We start from the raw sequence: 19,193 nt of genomic DNA, 5'->3' as shown, positions 1-19,193 counted from the left end.
GGCGCCGAAAGGGGCGCCGGGGAAGGCAGCGCTGACATCTAGTGCGCGGTGCCGGGTCTGCACCACAGCCCCGCCAAAGTTGTTTTTTTTAAAAAAAAAAAAAAAGAAGGGGGAAAATAGAAAAAGCCTCGTAAGCGGTCACAGTGGTGGGGGTCCAGCTCAGCCCGGGCGGTGCGCCGGTGCGGGAACGCCGTGCCGCTCCTCCCGGGGCACGCACGGCAAGCCCTGGGCTGGGAGCGGGGCTGAGAAATGCATCCCTCCTCGGTGGGAGAGCCTGGGCTGCTGCAAATACCCAGGCCAGTGAACCCCTTATCCAGAGCTTTATATCAACACTGGACACGGTGGAAACGAAGTGACCTGGAGGTGGAAAATCTCCTAATGAAAGGCCAGTCTTTATGACCAGACCCTACTATGCCCTACCTTATAAAAGCCCTGAAAGCTGTAAATGTGCTCCCCCACCCACTGATAACACCCCAGAGTTGCTTTCCAGATGTGCAGGGACCCATTCGCACAGCTCCGACTGCAAGTCCAGCCCGCTTCATCCCTTACCCCCTCCCACATCGTGCACCCTCAGGTAGGGCTCCGTACCCCTACGCTTTAACATTCACAGACACGGCATGACAGATGTGAAGCTTGTCACACCGCAGCAAAGCTGAAGAGCTCACATTGGCCTTCACACATGCCAGAGGCACCACTTGGGACAAACCTTTCCCAGGGCAGACAAGTCCCCCAACTCCATGGGAAACCCTTGCTTTGCTCTGCTTGCATGGTCCTACACCCCAGAGCTCATGTCGCTCACGTGTCTCAGGTTTCTAAATGACTGCAATGCAAACGGCAGCGCTGGCTGTTGACCCTTCCCTGGGTATAACAAATTCAGTGCCATCCATATTTTCCAGACTGAATCAATGTGGTGAAACTCTCTTTGAGTTTAGAACACAGCCACAGCATTTCAGTCACATCCAAAAACCTGCTTTGTTTCCCCTCAAAGTGGAGTGGGCTTTCCACCATCCCTAGAAGCTCAGATAATGGGCTGGGTACAGACAATTACACAACAAGCTGAGAAATTCCTGTGTTCAGTCATGCTGACGAGAGGTGTATGGGAATGGCTGCTGTGCTGCCAGCTTGCCCACGCTGGGGTCAGGGTGGGATCACACACAGCTGTCAGCACTTGGACAAGTGAATGAAGGGATGTTTTCCCACTAAAAGCATGATGCCAGCAAACCCCCGGCTCTTGAAAACTTTTACTCCTTGTTTTGGAAGGGGGGAGAGGGGGTCAGTGCTGTGCATTGTAGCTGCAGCAGCTTGGTGACTGCACTTGCAGAGATCGCCTGGGCAAAAAGGGCGAGGAGAACTGAACGCCCACGAGGCACTTGAGCTCGCGTAAATCTGGGACAGGCAGAAGCTGGTGGTGGGATAGTCTTGAGCCTGGATCTGCTCCATGGTGTTTGATGCTCTGGGTTTCTGCACTGAAGGTTTCTGTTTACCTCTAGCAAAGGTTTAGCTGACAGCACTGAAGGTGCCAGGAATGATACAGCCAGTGGAGAAGTCCCCTAGAGGTCTGTAGTCCAATGCCTGCTCCAAGCAGGGCAAGCTTCAACACACCAGCAATAGCTCAGGGCTGTGTACAGGCAAGCTGCAAGTATCCCCAGGGAGAGAGATCTCACAGCTTCTCTGGAGCCCTGTTTCTGTGCTATATTTGATTAAAGGCATACACTCTTGCCAACTGTCAGCTTTCCACAGCTAGTAAGACCCTATGGATTTGGTGAAGAACTGAATTCCCACAGGGGAGGGCTTGTGAGCATTTCTTCAGTGAATAGTGCCTTCAGAGAAGTTTTCCCCCAGGCGTGGATATGAGTGTTTGATGGGAAGCCCTCAGAGCCTGGTGAACAAACCAGCTCCTCCCAGGTGGGTTTGCCTGGCCAGTGCTGGGGCTGCTCGCAGATGCTGGTGGGTGGTGGATACCCTGGGCGGTCCATAGCCTGCTCCTCCGGCCTCTTCCACAGTCACAGCAGCACTTCTCACTGACTGCTGCAGCACCTAGAGCAAACCTGGAGACTGCTCTTCAAATACTGGGATTGAACCAAAGGATGAGCCTCACTCAGCAGCTGCTTCTGGACCTCTCATGTCAGCAGCTCAGTACTGGTGCAGCATGGAAACAGTATCCTGGGGAGACGGCAGCTCATCCTGCAACCAGTTTGTCCCAAACTCCCACCCTTCAGTTGCCTCACATGAGATTTGGGTGGTACTTCCAGCATCAGGCAGTGCTTCAGACAAAAGTCACACAGGCTCTGGAAGGAGTTTAGGATACCTGTGGCATTTCACATAATTCCACCTTCCTGTTATGTTAAAATAATTAATTGTGACCCCAGGAAAAAAAAAAAAAAAAGAAAAAAAGAAAAAGAAAAAAAGAAAAAAAGAAAAAAAAAAGAGAGACAACGACCAACTTCCATTGCCCCTTTCACCATGCCTGCCAAGCCACCGCCTTTTTCTGGGAGAGCCTTTCTGGGATTTTCGATCCCAGGACACCAAGCCTAGTCCTCCACCACCAACACCAGAAGGTACAGGAGATCCCTGAAGAATAGGGAGAGGATTAAACTGTCACACTCGCGTTTGTCCTGCAAGTCCAGAACCTGTTTCCTCCCTTTCAAAATCAATAATTAGAAGCCCTGGAATTACACCTTGGAGTTGTGTAACCGGTTTGCTTGTTTTTGCAGTCCCCTGCATTTCCGCCCCTGCGAGGACGAGGTGGCTCGCCCGCGTTTGCACAACGCTTGGGACAAAGGTCCCGTGTGCCACCCGAGCAGACGTGGCACCTCACCAAAGCCAGCGAGAGGTGTTGTCGGGCATGTGGCCCGGGCAATCTTGAGCGAGCTGTGAGGACGTTTCGAGGGGCTCATCCATTAACAGGAGAGTTTTGAACAGCTTCCGAGGTGCGCGGAGGAGGGGAACAGCGGGACACCCCGCAGGGGACGGCGGCTCGGTCCCCGCTCCTCCCCGAGCTCTCGGGGGTCCTGCCCAGCCCTGCCCGGGCGCAGGTTGCGGCCACTCGCTGCCAGCCGCGGCTCGTGGATTTATAAAGCTGGCCTGCCATCTCCTGGGAAAGCCGTGAAATGCAGCACAGAAAAAACAGACCGGGCTGGAGGGGCCACCGCCTCCCCCAGTCTTGCCCCAGCTCCCCTACGCTGCAGCCCAGGGCTTTTATAGAGTCGGTTTGGTTGGAAAAGACCTTTAAGATCATCAAGTCCAACCGTTAACCTAACACTATCAAGTTACCACTAAACCACGTCCCTCAGCACTACAGCTACACATCTTTTAAATACCTCCAGGGATGGTGACTCCACCACATCCCTGGGCAGCCTGTTCCAAGGCTTGATAACCCTTTCAGTGAAGAAATTTTTCCTAACATCCAATCTAAGCCTCCCCTGGAACAACTTGAGGCTGTTCCCTATTGTCCTATCGCCTGTTACTTGGGAGAAGAGACCAACACCTCTTTCAGGTGCTTCTGCCCTTGTCCCTGCCCCAGCACCTCAGGGAAACCAGTCTCACACCCCACCCAAGATTCACAGACTTCCTTTTTTCACCCTATGAAGTTGAGAACACGTTCTTGCAACGCTTACGTGAAAGCCAGCCAGAAAAACCATGTCACTAAGCGCCCACTCCAACACTCCACCACCACAAGACCCCTCTGGACAAGGCCAGCGGCAGGTCCCAGAGCCCTGCAGCTCCACTGCATCCCCTGGCAGCGGCTGCTGGGGTACCACGGGACGCAGCAGGGAGAGCTGACTGTCACCCCAGCTGGCAGCACGCTTGTGCATTCATCTGTACTGAGAAATGTACCCAAAAGCAAGGGACCTGAAAGAGTGCCCACAGTGTTTTTCAAAGCACTGGTAGCTTTCAGGACTAGAAGAGAGATGATATTGTGCAAATACTTTATAATGCTACTCTGGCCTGCAAACATCAGCATGAATTGTCTAGTCTTTCCCTTAAGAAAAACAAAACACACTATGGAAATAATGCGGTATTTCCAGCAGAAAGGCATGTTTGTTACTGTAACCTCCACAGCCTATAACAGAAACCACCTGCGATCCTTTATCCAGGCTGGGTAGACAGGGGGAAAGGTGATGTTTGCAGAGCACTTTGTACACCAAATACAGTTTGTGCCAGGATGGCAGAGTTGTGACTTTCCCTGCAACTCTTGTGCCGCACCACTGTGGGAGAAGAGGACAACCACCTGCAAACAAGGCAATGGCGAGCACGCAGCACAGCGCCAGCAGGCCACAATCCCCCTTCTCTTGCTGCTAGTGCTCTAGAAGCGAGTGATTCAACGTAGCCACAGTTGATTACTCCACCTACATCACTGCACGCTTCCACAGCGACTGTAGTTTTGGGGAAAATAAACTGCACACTGTTTGTGCTCAGGAGGCCCCTCCTCCAGAAAGCAATCATAAAAGGGCTTTCGGCCAGGTATGCAAATATTTTTTTTTATTGTGCTGGATGTGGTTTGGAAGGAGAAACATCGCAGTGCATGGCTGTGAGAGGAAATAAGCAGATGCTAGATTTTGCAGCTCTAAGCAATACATTGTAAAGCAAATTGGCTCTTAGGCAGGCATTCAGATTGGAAAGGTAGGATCCAGCTCGCAGTTTGGTGCTCTAGTTTGCTTGAATGTCATTCCATGAAATCCTATCACAGGACATTCTTTTAGGGTCATGGTCCTGCCAATTGAAGAGCACACTAGTGCACAGACCTATATGACATCAAGGCCCAGCTGATGCAGAGCATCCCAAAGCTCATTACCTGTGAGCCCACGTTGGGCTTGGGCAGGGAGTCACCCTGTTGCTCCAGTCCCAGGTCTAAGAAGCACTAAGCAGGGTATGCAGGTCGGCACAGCAAGCAGGTGCCTTTTCTGCCTGGTGATTAACATCTAAATAGCAAAGGCTGGGGAGGAAGCAAAAACTTCAGAAAGGGGAGGAAGGCAAGTCTGCTGGGATTAAGGTCAGAACTTGCTGGCATTTGCTGACGTTTTATTCTGATGAGCTGGCAGAGCTCATTCTCATCAAGCACACACATATCTGTGTATTTATTTATTTTAGAGGTGGGTCTGGGAACAATTTCAGACCTGTTTTTAAAAACACAGGCCCATCTTTGATATCTGTTGGGATGCAGACAGGCTATTAATGGAAGAACCTGAAAACTCAGATTTTTGTCTTCATAGACATTTTTATTCTTTGCACCACCCTCTCCTTTCAACTTGCAGCTATCTCAGGTTTTTGGAAGCTCTCTACAAAGCCCAAGTCTTGAAACATTTTTGTTTCAGAAAGACAAACACATGGTGCTTCTGAAATAAACACACTCCCTGGAGCAGAGCAGGTGCCGGCTAAAATTAACATTCCTCCCTGCCAGGCTCAGCCAGCAAATAAGCCATGAGACCCTGGAAGATTTGGGGCACCCTGGGTCCCATTGCCACAGCTGGGAGCTGGTGGCAGTAGGACCCTGTCCCTGTGAGCCTCCCACAGGGCTCCACATGTTGGAGCTACCCAGGACCAGCAGCAGGACTATTCCCACAGAAGGCTGAAGCAATGCCCACGTCCACCAAACGCTTCACAGCCATGCAGGAGCCATCCCATACAATATTCATCCTGTTCTAATCTCACTGGCCCATTAATGATAAACATGCCTAAATGGTATTGTAGGAAAGAAACACTGCATAAACATCATTCTTAACGATCCTTAGCATGATGAGTTGTGGCAGTTGCCACTAAACTTATCAGTAAATGTATTAACAGCTGCTCATTGTTAAGAATTAGTACTTACCTCCTTGATACAGTGTTTCTCATCCCTACAGCAAGCATAGCATACAGCCCCAGGACTCAGCTCCTTCCCCAGCTCCAACACCCTGGACAATGGATATGGACACAGCTGGCGAAGATCTGCCGCAAGCTGCAAAGGGCTGGGCACAGCTACCCACCCAAGAAACCCTGCCATCTCCTCAGACCAGAGCACCTCACTGCAAGATGAGTCACACACCCTGAAATCACCACTTCCCCAGGTGCTCCCAATGAGTGAAAGAAGCTGCTCAAGGCTGCCTGCCAGACCACAGAGGGGAAAAAAATAATGCACAAGTGGAAGAAGCCAACAAATGGGCTTGTTCCCAGGTGGCTGGCAGGTTCCCCTGCCCACGGTTGGCTTGGGCTGCCCGCAGCAATGGGGATGGGAATTGCTGAGGGCAGATGCCCAAAAGAAGGGGGGCGAGGACCTGCAGTGAGAGGGAACAGTGCTGGCAGCCCCACGGCGGGGTGGTAGGGAGGGCTGCGGCAGCAAACAGCTGCTCTGGGTGTACAACACCTCAAGGTGCTGGCTCTGCAAGCTGTTGGTCTGAAATTCATTTGTAGTTTATCATGATGCTGTTTCCAAGGTAGAATCACCGCAGAAGGAAAGGCCTTGAGGGTGGTTTTGTCCGGATGGAGGGGAATTTACACAGCAAGACCTCTCCTCTCTGCAGGAAGAGCCCAGTACTCCAGACTAGTCTTGTCCCTACAATCCCAGTCCAGAGTGCATGATTTTGGCCATCGCTTTTGTGTTGCACCAGAGACAAGAAGGAATCTGAAGGAATATGGCTTTTCTCAGCTTTTATAAAAAGGACCAAGGAAGTAGAACATCTTCATTTGTGTGACAAGCAAGTAGCCATATTCAAATGATATGTTAATTGCCATGTCTAACTGTCAAGCTTCTTGTAGCAATCCCTCACTTGCGGCTGATAAATAAATACAATACTTGGCATTCTTTGTTTGGGAATGCAGTTTATGATCTTCAGACATGTTATTGCTCGGTTCCTGAGTGCAAGACACCAAACTGAGGAGGAGCCGTTATCCTGGGTGCTTTCCCCTGCGAATCACTGCAGCTAATTGGAACTAACTTTGATATGTTTGTAATTTGCAAGGAGTACTCTGTCCCGCTCTGGGGCCCTCAACATCAGAAGGACACGGATCCGTTGGAGCAGGCACAGAGGAGAGACACAAAGATGCTCAGAGGGCTGGAGCCCCTCTGCTGTGAGGACAGGCTGAGAGAGTTGGGGTTCTTCAGCCTGGAGAAGAGAAGGCTCCGGGGAGACCTTATAGCGGCCTTCTAGTCCCTAAAGGGGGCCTACAGGAAAGATGGGAAGTCTAGTGATAAGATGAAGAGTAATGGTTTTAAAATAAAAGAGGGTAAATTCAGATTAGACATTAGGAAGAAGATTTTCACTATGAGGGTGGCAAGACACTGGCCCAGGTTGTCCAGAGAAGCTGTGGATGCCCCATCCCTGGAGGCGTTCAAGACCAGGCTGGATGGGGCTTTGAGCAGCCTGGTCTGGTGGGAGGTGTCCCTGCCCAGGGCAGGGGGTTAGAACTAGATGATCTTTAAGGTTCCTTCCAACCCAAAACATTCCATGATTCTATGATTCTCCTAAGGGGCCTCTCATATCTGGGCAATGAACTTTTCTATGTTTGCTGCTCAACTTTCTTGCCTGGAGATGTATTCAGGTTAAAAAATAATATATATGTCACCCCCCAAATCCCAGTGACTGCAAATGCCCAGGGAAGAATTAAAGCAGCACAGTTAATAGCCCTGGCGGCCATCATTATGGATTTTACATAATTTCACTGTGGTTAGACACTGGTGGAAGAAGGCATGAGCAGCTCAGGTGGGTGCCTGGGTGCTTGGCTGCTTGCTGCTGCTGAGACAGATGGGTGGACAGATGGATGGAAGGAGGTGTGGGGAGAGGCGTGCCCTGAGCCCCAGCCATCTCCTTGGTGGGGAGAGGTTGGGGGCGGATTCTCAGAGTCCCCCCATGCCACCTGTTGCCTGCTGAGCCCAGGCCGTGGCTGGTCCCCAGCATTGTGAGTACCACCAGAGAGAGGTGGCAGGCCACCCTAGGTAGGGTGATGTCCCTGTGCTGGCACCTGCACACAGAGGGACCGGGGCCACAGAAGACGTGGAAATGCACTGGGCATGCCAGCAGGGTGACAGCAAAACAGCGAGAGCGGGACATCGGGATGTGGCTGCAGGCTGCATGATGGGGACAGGGAGGTAACCAAGCCTCGCAGGAGGAGCTAGGAGTTGGGATCCAGAAGGAACCATTTCCACAGCCTCAGATGAAGGTGGCATCCAGGGAAGGGTCATCTGTCCAAAAATATGAGGCACGGGATTTGCCCTGGGCTGGGAGCGAGTGTCTGGGGTTTGGCAGGACCGGGTGCGGGGGAATGTGCCAGCATTCTCTGGGCACCTGAGTATGTGCTTCCCCGCAGGAGGCTTTGGAGCTGGTGGAAGCACAGAGAGGTCAGCAAGAGCGTTCATCAGGAAGAAAGCTCTTGAGATTGTCCCTCTCTTGCCTTGTCTCTGTTTCAAGGACCAGGTTATTTTGGAAACATACTGTAAGTGGGAAAATGCCCACAAAGGAAAGAAGGCAAGGTGGTTAAGAGGGTGGGTGCGGGTGCTCAGTAGGAGGGGAGCACCTACACACTGGAGCCCTTGGGTACCCCCTCAGTTTTCATTTCTGCTCCTTTTGGGGCCTGATTAGGCATCAGCTGAACCCTGCTGTAGCTGAGTCAGCCCTCTCCATGCTGAGGGAGAAATTAAAGAGGATTCTGTTTCCAAACAATTGCAAATGCATAGTTTGGGAATCTGTAATTTAAACTCAAATCCTCCTTCTGCTAACAGTGGTGGATGGCTCTTTCCTACCGCTTTGAGAGCCCTTGGATCCTGCACGGCAGATGCCTTCCTGATCTATGGGTTGCCTCTTCATGTGACAGGAAACAAACAGCCCAATTCTAGTTACCACACTCTTGTTAGGATAGTTTCCTATATTGCTTCCATCTTATTACTGGGGCTCCCCACCCCACCTTTGTGCAGCTGACTTGTGTTTTATGGGTAACCTTGGCATGGATTCAAATAACCTCTGCCATGCTCATTTTGCTGGCACATAAGTTCGTTTTGCACTGCAGACAGATGACAGGCTAGAAATTGTGTGTTTTTTTCTGAGTGGCTCAGGCAGCAAGGGGGGCCAAGATATGGGGATGGGGATGATGGGGAGGAATGAGAAAAAACAATGTCAGTGGTGTTTGCCCACCTCCGATGGTCACTGGCAGAAAAGAGTGAGGGAAGGATGGGGCCATGTGAGGGGCTAAAAATAGACATTCTTCTTCCTAAAGAGAATCTTGCTGGTTCAACTCTTTCCCACCCCTTTCTGTGTGAGTGATTAATTCTCCTTGGGAGCCCTTTCACTCAGCAGGTGTTGCTTTTCTTTGTATGATTAGCCTGAAATCAACAGAAAATAATCCTGTCTTTTAACAAATACTGGAGCACAAAATTCCAGTGCTACAAGGTGCTTCAGCAGCCCGAACAGATGCTGAAATTACTGTCCATATAAAAAGCGCACATGGACGTATCCATTAAATCCAGCTTTTAAAATAACGTCGCCCAAGTATATGAGCTGATGGGGGCAAAATGCCTGTTTGCAGCTGCGGAGCTGGGACTGGCTTGGGCTCCCTAGCACAAGGACAGTGACATCCTGGAGTGAGTCTGCTGAGGCCAGCGCGGTGGCTGGGGCGGGAGCATGGGCTATATAAGGACAGGCTGAGAAGTGCATTAGTTCATAGAATCATAAAATTGTCTAGGTTGGAAAGGACCTTTAAGATCATCGAGTCCAACCATCACCCTAACGCTGCCAAAAACATGTCCCTAAGCACCACATCTACCTGTCTTTTAAATACCTCCAGGGACAATGATTCAACTGCTTCCCTGGGCAGCCTGTTCCAATGCTTGATAACCCTTCCGATGAAGAAATTCTTCCTAATATCCAATCTAAACCTCCCCTGGTGTAACTTGAGGCCATTTCGTCTTGTCCTATCACCTGTTACCTGGGAGAAGAGACTGCCCCCCACCTCACTACAGCCTCCTTTCAGGTAGTTGCAGAGAGCAAGAAGGTCTCTCCTGAGCCTCCTTTTCTCCAGACTAAACCACCCCTGTTCCCTCAGCTGCTCCTCATAAGACTTGTGCTCCAGACCCCTCACCAGCTTGGTTGCCCTTCTCTGGACACACTCCAGCACCTCAATGTCTTTCTTGTAGTGAGGGGCCCAAAACTGAACACAGTATTTGAGATGCGGCCTCACCAGTGCTGAGTACAGGGGAATGATCACTTCCTTGGTCCTGCTGGCCACACTATTCCTGATGCAGGCCAGGATGCTTTTGGCCTTCTTGGCCACCTGGGCACACTGCTGGCTCATATTCAGCTGGCTGTCCACCAACACCCCCAGGTCCTTTTCTGCCAGGAAGGGGCTCAGTCTGAGGAAGGGGAGCCATCCAAAAAGCCTGTGCTCCCCGTTTGGCACAGGCTGCGGAGCTCAGCCCTGTGTTCACCGTCACGGCCGCCTGGCTTGTCCTAGCCATGCTGCAAACGCTGCCAGCAGGAATGCTACCGTCAGAAATGCCAAACCCTGACCCCGCAGACCCCAGTGATGCGCACTTGCCGACTTCTTGAAACGGGCTTGTCAGCTATGTTTTAATTTATTTAATGTGTCTTTTATTGATAACTTTTAAAATCAGACTGTTGTACTGTCCAGACGCAAATGCCGGCAAAGCCCAAGTATTTCAACGTCTTTGCCGTTACCTTTACCAGCCAAAGTCATAATCTCATCAAAGAGCAAAATCAAAATTATCTGATGAGCACCAAGTCCCTATAAAAGCCAGAGGATGGGAATGAATTATGTCCCTATCACCTGCTCTAAAATCATTGAATGCCAGTAAACTTGCCCTTTAGTTGCTGCTGTGAAGTTACAAGGGATGTTATTCCCCAGCACTGTCCCGATCCAGCCCTCTGCCAGCTCCTTTATGGCCCTTCAGTCAATACGCCTGGCAGGACCATGCTCTGATACCTGCCTCTTCTCTCCTCCCCATCGTCCAATGGGGGAAAATATACTTATTTCTGATCAACCCCTCCCGCCTGGGGCAACCCCGTGGCGCGGGGACACCCGCGTCACCGCTCTGCGAGGAGCCCGGACCTCACGCCATCACCAGCCACGTCCCCCTACTTGTTCAGGTGGTAATTTTCCCCACCAAGAAAACCTTTGGGTCACGTAATAAGTAATTTTATTTCAACTAATTTGCAGTCAATGCCATTTCGTATTTCAAAGTCACCTCTTGTGCACCGAGGAGAGAGGAAGGAACAGGCCGTGAGACCTTTTTTGAAGGTGGAGTCTCGAAAATTCCCCTCAGACATACGAAAATGCAAATCCTTCCCAAAGGGGAGCGCGCCGAGGCCACCCGACCCGACGGACGGGAGCGCGGCGCCCGCGCTGTGGGTGGCCCATTCGCCCGCGCACGCGCCCCAGAGCGGTTGCCATGGTGAGGACGCTCCGGCGGGGGCCGGGGCCGTCGCCATGGCGACGGGGCCCTGCAGCCGGACAGGACGGGCTGGGGTGGGATTCAAAAAACACGGGTTTTTCTTCTTAAAAACTGTAGAGATTTGTTTGCAAAAGCACGAAATAAGCCTGGCGCACTGCCCGCCCCCCCCCCCCCCCGCAGCGCTCCCTGGGGTCCCGAGCTTCGAGGGCGGACGGGGCTCCCGCAGCTCGGGGGCAGCGGCCGCTGCGGCTGCGTGTGGGCCAGCGCCTGCCGGGGGGAGGCGGCGGTGGCGTGACCGGGGAGGCTCCGGGGGAGCTCTGGCGAGCTGGGGAGGCGCCCGGCGTCTGCGCCCGCGGGGTGTCGGCCTTCTTCCCCGCTTGCCTGCCGTCCGCTCTCGGCTAACTCCCCGGGGCTGCCCGGACCGGCAGCCCGCCGCAGCGGGCGGTTTGAAGCTTCCCACCCCGCCAGCCCCGGGCGGCCAGCGGGCAGGAGACACCCTCGCCCCGCCCGAAGGGGCTGGCTCGCCTGCCCCGTAGCCCCGGCCCGGCCCCGCCGGCGGGGATGGCGCCCGGCAGCCGCCCGTGGAGGGCAGGCGCTGCAGTACCGGGCTGTGGCCACGGGGGGGCAGCACCAGCGAGAGCGGGGCGGAGGCGTGGCCGAGGGCGGGCGGGGGGCGCCGCTCCCCGCCTGTAGGAACGGCCTGTGGGCAGCGGCACCCCCTGAATTACCCCGCCCTCGGCGCTCATTAGGGTGATGAGCGGTGACCGCTCTCAGCCCGCTTTAGGCCAGCCGGGCACCGGAACCACTTACCGAGCTGCGGGGCTCCCAGCTCTCGGCCCCGTCTGGATCCTTTCCATCGGTCCTGCACCGTCACCGCACAACAAAAGGCCACGGAGAAACGCTGGCACTTGACATTCTGCCGAGAGAGAGAAAAAACCCTTTAGCACAAAGCTGGGTAGGAATCTAAGGCTTCCTTCTTTCGTGGAGGTTTGCGAAGACTACAGAGCGTCCGGCACCATCTCTGGCACAGTTGTTCATACAGGGCACTAGAGCCTTTGCATTTTTTAGACAACCCTGCCTTTTTCCACTCGCTGGCAGATTTAGTTGCACTAGAGCCACTTTCCCAGATACACGCTGCCACAGACACAGACGCCTACGTACATTTTCCTCGAGCCTACATAGAGCCTGGGTTTCCTCACCCTACGCATCCCGAGTTGAGTATTTTTGTTAAAGGGTACGGCAACCCACCCGTCCTTCTGAACTGACTCCTTGCAACAGAGCAGTGGTTTTTTCCAGGCCGTTTCTCACTCACTTGAGGAATTTCAAGTTTATTTTGCTTTGACTCAATTATCTGATTCGTCATCTCAGCATTGGCAAGGTTCACTTAGAAGCTACTAGAGCAAATCTGCTCACACACGGAGTGAGAGGATGTGTTGTAAAACCATTTGTTTTCCTGTGCTTTTATTTCAAAAATATTCCTTCTTTCCTACCCTGCATACATAAATAGGAAGAGGTTGTTTCCAGGCTGATTAAGTCTCAGAACTAAGACTTTAAAATAATGAAATAAAATATTACTGTGTAACTGCACGGACATTTAGAGGTTAAAACTGAAGTCCACACATTTAGTTTAAAGTTTTCAGGTAAAGTCTTTAACAGAAACAAAACTGTTTGCTGTAAAAGTTTTGTGCTGCCAACGAAGCAAGAATTTTGGACTTAAGAAATGAACACCTCACAGACATGAATAACAGGAAGGAAGAAACTGAATACATTTTATCCTTCCACCCGTGTTTAAAGTTAGAAACCTAAATTTATCAGTTGGCTTATTCAATGTTACATACTGAAATTTGGCATTAATGGTAGATGTCAATCTGTACAGGAGGTGATATATACTTGGTTAAATACTTAAAATTTCATTCCGCAAATACAAAATGCCACCATATGTGACTTACTAAGCAGTCGTGTTACTCATTGCACAAGCAGAAGAAAAAAAAACATTATTTAAGTGCTAAATTAGGTAATGTGGTAACTGGAAACCATCTGGCCAATAGGTATCCATAGTAACAGCACATCTGAACCCAGACAGTAGTGCTGCCCCAGATAATACTCTTTGAAGTAACAGAGGACTCTGCTCCTAAAGAATCATACTAAGTTTTTGGCTCCTCTACTATTTCCATTATAATTACATTTCTGAAAGTCATACAATCTTGGGTTATTATGCAAATTAACTGCTTCTGTGACACATCCCTTTATTTGCCTTCTCCTAACTGTCTTCCAAAACTCTTGAAAAATCCCTACCATCAGATTCATGCTGTACCATCGGCAGCACAGCTAAAGGAAGGTGTCTTTCATGCTCAGCAACATGAGGCTTTGGTTGCTAAATAATAAAACAAAACCACAGCACCATCAGAAATATGTATTATACATGCTTATACCTATATGACAGGCCGCTCTAGTGCTACCTCATCTCTGTTCAAGGAAAATCATCACTGACATCAACCGAAATAGAGGACGGATTTGAAGATTCAGTATACAATTCTGAGCTATCTCTATTGCTCATTCCCAAGTAGTAATTTGTTTGGGTTGGTTTTGGGTTTTTTCATCCATTCAGCACTTACCTACATTATTTAACTTACAGTAAGGAAAAAATGAAGGGGGAAAAAGTATGTCGCTGTGCTGAGGCAGAGCTTCTTCCCTATGTAGGTCTCCTGAGTTTTTGCAGATACCTGTTTATGACTGAAGATGCAGCTTTTCTACCCAAACCAGCTGCTACTGTTTCCCGAGACTCCCCTCCCTCAAAGGGCCACAGAAACTAACTGGGACTTTCCGCTGTGCAGCCTTCTGAAACAAATCAAGTCATAAGAGATAGCGTCAAAGCTCTGAGCAAACTTAATGTCTAAATTCTACAGATTCTCACCATAGTCCAGTGCAGGAAACCCCAAAAGCTTTGTTTTGTGGGTTTACTTCCAATCCCCTGGAGATGAGGACCCCCAAACCAACCCCCCTAACCACCCCACCACCCCCCAAAAAAAAAATCCCTTCTCTCAGCACCAAGTGCTGAATAACATTCTGTTGTAACATGATGTCATTACTAATTAGGGCTTCATGGGAACCACAAATTGATTTCAGATTATTTTCCTGGGCCTGGTGATCATTCAGGACGAAAAACACCTGAACTCTTCTGTTAAACATAATGAAAGAGGAGGACAGATTTTCTGTCTTCCTTATCATGTAATAAAGAGATTTTCCCCTGCTGCTAAAAAGAGTGGGTTTAATCGACTCTTTGTGGAGAGTATCACATCGTAACATATAGCTGGCAATAACAGCAGATTAGGGAAGTGACTAATTTAGGAAATGCAGGTCTAGGACAGCTCCAGGGTTGCAAAAAAAGGAAGACAGAATTATAAGATCGAAGATTGAGAAATGAGGCAGAGCAGAATATCCAGGCAGCGAGCATTACACAACACAACACTAGAAGCAACACACACTAAAGCTGAAGAAAAATAGACAGGAAAAAAAAAAAAAGGAGATGCAGCAAAAGGAGCCATGGTCTGAGACTTGAGCTTTCTAAGTACCAAAGGAAAAGTACATCGTGCGATTTTTTGAGCACAGCATTTTACACACACAGGCTAGAACAGAAGCCACCGAGTTGTACCAAAGCACTCGAGACATGAGAGCTGGCAGCTACCTAACTGCCAAGTTAGAAAATTGGCGTGTTTAACCATCCTAAAGCCAGGGGAGGTTTCTCAAGGAACACAAGAGGAATAACAAATATTAGAAGACGTGTCAGAAAGTCCTTAGCAAGTTCACAGAAGTGCTGCTGATACCCAAACAGCCACCACTTGCCTGAATAACTCTCGAGAAGAGCAGCAACAGACCTGTCTCACCAACACTAGGAAGGTAGCACGTAGGCTCAAGAGACACAAGCGTTACCTGTGATGGATATTTATGATGCACTCTGCCCACAAATGGATGTTGACCGTAGAATGCCATACTGTTTAAAGCATGGAGATGACAACGTGGGAGCAGGGCAGTGTGTAGCAGCAGCCTGCGGAGAGCAGAGAATGCACCTGTAGAGGCACACGGCAAAGCCGTGTTCTTAGGTACAGAAGATGTAGCAGCACAGAAGTTGATAAACCAGCTCATCTCCAAGTGGGAATACGGCTGCGCTCCTTACATCTTGCAACAGTTTTAGCAATAAAGAATGACACAAGTCAGTAACACCAAAGAACAGAACTCATTCACAGGGGTTACTATTTTTTGTTGGCAGTCTGACAAAGATGAAGCGATGGTCAAAACATGAACAAAATGGTGATGCTGCTCCTAAGTTGCTAAGAAGCCTAGACCATTTTCCTTCTGCTTTACTTATTTTTCTTGGTGAAGCATTCGGCTGAGACAAGCTACTAATTTTACAGACTTTGCATTAAGTGTAGTTTAACTTAACCGATTGGTTATTTGTCTTTATTTTCCATAGCAAAACTCTTCTGCTGTTCCAAACCTCATCTGCTTTAGAAAGCTTTGCATCGGATTTTCTTTTCTCTGGCATTGGTGGCATGCAAAATATATCTCAGGGCTTCCAAAGGAATCATTAAGTCCAACTGCTGTAATAAGCTAGCCAGCATTCTGTTTTCAATATTATGCAATCTTTAACCATTAATTTAGCAAGACTGTTCTTCTGCAAGTATCTACCTTTTTTACTTCCAGACTGGATGAACCTTACCCAACACCACAAAAGTTCGGGATGATTTGAAATAATGAATAGAAAACAGAATTATAATCAGCCAGGTAAATACTGTGCTTCTAGATTCATCCTTACATTTACTTTTTCTTTCATGCTAATTCTTCTGCAATGTCTGGTAAGCAAACTGTATTAACTGTTCATATGGGAATGAGAGATTGCTTCTGAAATCTTACCTACACATTAGAAAGTGCAGAGAGCCTTAACAGTATTTGCACATTTGCTAGTTAGTATAAATATGCATTTTGTAACAAATCATCTCACTCCTTTCTGTGAAATCATTAGTTTCCAGTTTAAGCCAGTCAGCCTACTGAAGCACGTCTTTGTCCTGTTGCCCGCACAGCTCAAAAATTGTGTAACTCCTGCATTTGATCCATTTTACTTACCCAATGAATGACATTTTTATTATAAATAGTATAATCAATAAAGTACTTTTATTGTGGAAATACTTATATATTTCACTTTACGTGGTAAAGAACTTCTACTGGCTTCCACCACTGAGCCTGTGAAAAGATGCACTAGAAGGCACAGGAAGAGCTTTTGGATGAGAAAATATTGAAAATAATTGAAAAATTACCAAGTGCTCGTTGCAATTATAAGATGCAAGTGCGATCAAATTCCAGCATGATCTCATGAAAAAAGAGCTTTTAAAACAGCTACTGTCACACAGAAATCAGAGTGTAAAGTGGAAATTACTAGGAACAAGCATTCTAAAATCACTACCGTTTAGGTTAAACCCTTGCTGCCTTAAAGCCAAAGGCAAACCTCCCGTTTACTTTAGCAGATATGTGGTTTCATATAGTTGGAGAAGACAACCTGGGAAAGCTTAAGCCCTTCAAAATGGAGTGACATTAAATACTACTATACATTTTGCAATAATAATGCATGCCTATAATAGAGGATTATTGGTGTGTGTGTAAGGCTTTCAAAGCCTTGGAGGGCATCTGCTACAGGAAGTCATGAGAAAAATTGGCTGGGTTTTCCATTCAGAACAAACAACGGGCATCTCAAAGGAAATAAAAACTTTTCTCTTACCTTTCAAGTGCTTTCAGCTGTCTGGTTGAGAGCCCTTCTGATACAGCCACCATTTGTAAAGGTAATTTGAGCAAGCTGAAAGGTCACCAAATCCGTTCCTCTTCCCAGTTCAGCTGCAAACCAGCACTAGTCCCTGCAGTGAATTTAAGTCCCCATGGAACAGACGAAAGGAACCAATGGAGCCTCGGGGTGCTTCCCTCCCACAAACTGCCTAAGGAGCACGCTGGGTTTGGGAGCAATTTCGCCACTCACTATCAGTCTTGCACATCAGCAGAAAGAACCATTTTCTGTTTGTTTTATGCTCTGCTTCCAGTCAAAAGGCAGAAAGCCTTTCCAGTCCCATAAATCTGGCAGCAAACATTTCAGAATCATCACCAAGACCCACGTAGTGACAAGCACACTTGGAGTATTAATGATGTGAAATTCAGGTGGAGTAATACAGAGACTAAAAATAAAACACCTTTTAAAAACAGCAGTAGTTAAACACAACACTACACTTACCCAGCACAATACTTAAAAAAAACGCTTGAGAACTTAAAGCAAGTTATGTGTCGTAGGGCATTATTAAGGTACCTGCACGATTTTTTTAACCATGTGCATTACTGAGCCCAGTTTTTAGCTAACGAACCATCCCAGATTGTGACCAGTTGGTTTGCTTTACCGCAACCAGAAGCTGTGCTGGGGGAGCTGGAGATGGCAGCAGCCTAAGGGCTACGAACATGCCCTTGCCAACCTCAGTCGCTGCAGCAGGGTGGGGAAGTCAAATACTGCAAACAAGCATGCTTACCACGCTGAACGCTGCAAACACCACTAACTCACACAGGGGCTCCACGCTTTCTCACCCAGGTTTTGTTTTTTAAAGCTGTAAGCACCAAACACTCTGTCCTGGGCGACCCTGTTCCAGAGGGGGAAAGATAATGCTGTAAGGCACCAGGCACGGTCCCACTGCTGGGAAAGCGTCTTACACACGTGATGCTATCGAGCAAGGGCTCCCTGTCCCCCTGAATCGAATGCTATCAATTCAGTCCTGACTGAAGAAACAGTTCTCCTTCCCACATGCACTGGTTCCCCACTCACCTGGACAAGCTAACAAACAGAGAGAGACCAAGGGGAAGTGGAACAAAATACTGAAGAAATGAATGCATGCTCAAACATCCAAGTCCTCTTTGATCACATCTGGCTCCCTGCTTTATTTGCTCTGCTGATACTCTACAGAATGCTTTTACCAGATGGAAAGCTGCAAAAAACAGCAAGTTATAGACAATAACATCAGGGATTGATAAGCTTGAAATTGTCTTCCTGCAAACACCCGAAACCAACATCCGAGCCAGCCATGCAACAACACACCACATCACCGGGAAGCACAGTGGCAAACAGCCTGAGCTTTGAATACTGGATGCTCACAGAAGGGTTGTAGCCCATGGCTTTTGCAGGCTGAGCCCTTTCTGCTGCTGCAGTTTCCCTTCATAGGCAGACCCTCATGCAAGTTTGAGGGTCTCTGAGTACAAAGGGAGCACAGAGAGATGGAAAACAAGGCCAGTGACAAGCATCTCACCTCTCCATGGCTCACAAGACCCATCTAAACCAAGAAGCAGTGAAAATAGCTATCCCTCTAATGCCATTTTAATGCTCTGTGTAACACCTGGGTTGGCAAGGCAGCCAGAAACTGACCAGGCTGTGGAGAATTAATCACTTCATCAGCACCAAAGAATGGTCTCTTTCCACTGATCACCATCACCTGCACCATCAGCCTAAGTGGGTAAGTTACTGCAGAAGCTGTTGCTGCTGTCTGCAGAGCGGATAATAAAATTTGACTGCATTAGCCTGCCAGTCTGGCCACTTCTTCCAGGTTACACCTAGGTACTTCAGGACTGGCTTAAGGCACCAGGCATCTAAGTAAAACGCCTGTCACACAGACAACAAGCAGCATGACGAACTGAGAGAATCAAGCTTCTTTCGTGACTTTTTGGATGTAGCTAACTGATATGAACAGAAAATATAATCAGAATGATTAATTCGACATCAAAACCTTAATGGATTTCTCCC

At 48.9% G+C, this 19,193-nt stretch overlaps 1 protein-coding gene across 2 annotated transcripts in view; it reads right to left on the bottom strand.

Moving 5' to 3' along the window:
- The window catches only part of NOS1AP (nitric oxide synthase 1 adaptor protein), a 68,093-nt gene extending 49,864 nt beyond the window's left edge, over positions 1-18,229 (bottom strand). The window contains exons 1-3 of one of the 2 annotated variants that reach the window (XM_074597435.1): positions 17,935-18,229; positions 17,148-17,280; positions 12,188-12,293 (exon numbers count right to left, since the gene is read on the bottom strand). The gene's annotated coding sequence lies outside the window, so the exon portion shown is untranslated. The remainder of the gene's footprint in view (positions 1-12,187; positions 12,294-17,147; positions 17,281-17,934) is intronic. The other variant, XM_074597431.1, reaches the window with a different exon arrangement.
- Between the last annotated feature and the right edge of the window lie 964 nt (positions 18,230-19,193).

Source organism: Larus michahellis, chromosome 8, assembly GCF_964199755.1.
Source record: "Larus michahellis chromosome 8, bLarMic1.1, whole genome shotgun sequence".
Classification (NCBI taxonomy): Eukaryota; Metazoa; Chordata; class Aves; order Charadriiformes; family Laridae; genus Larus; species Larus michahellis.
Note: the sequence above shows the minus strand (reverse complement) of the source record. Positions and strands in the feature narration are given on the sequence as shown.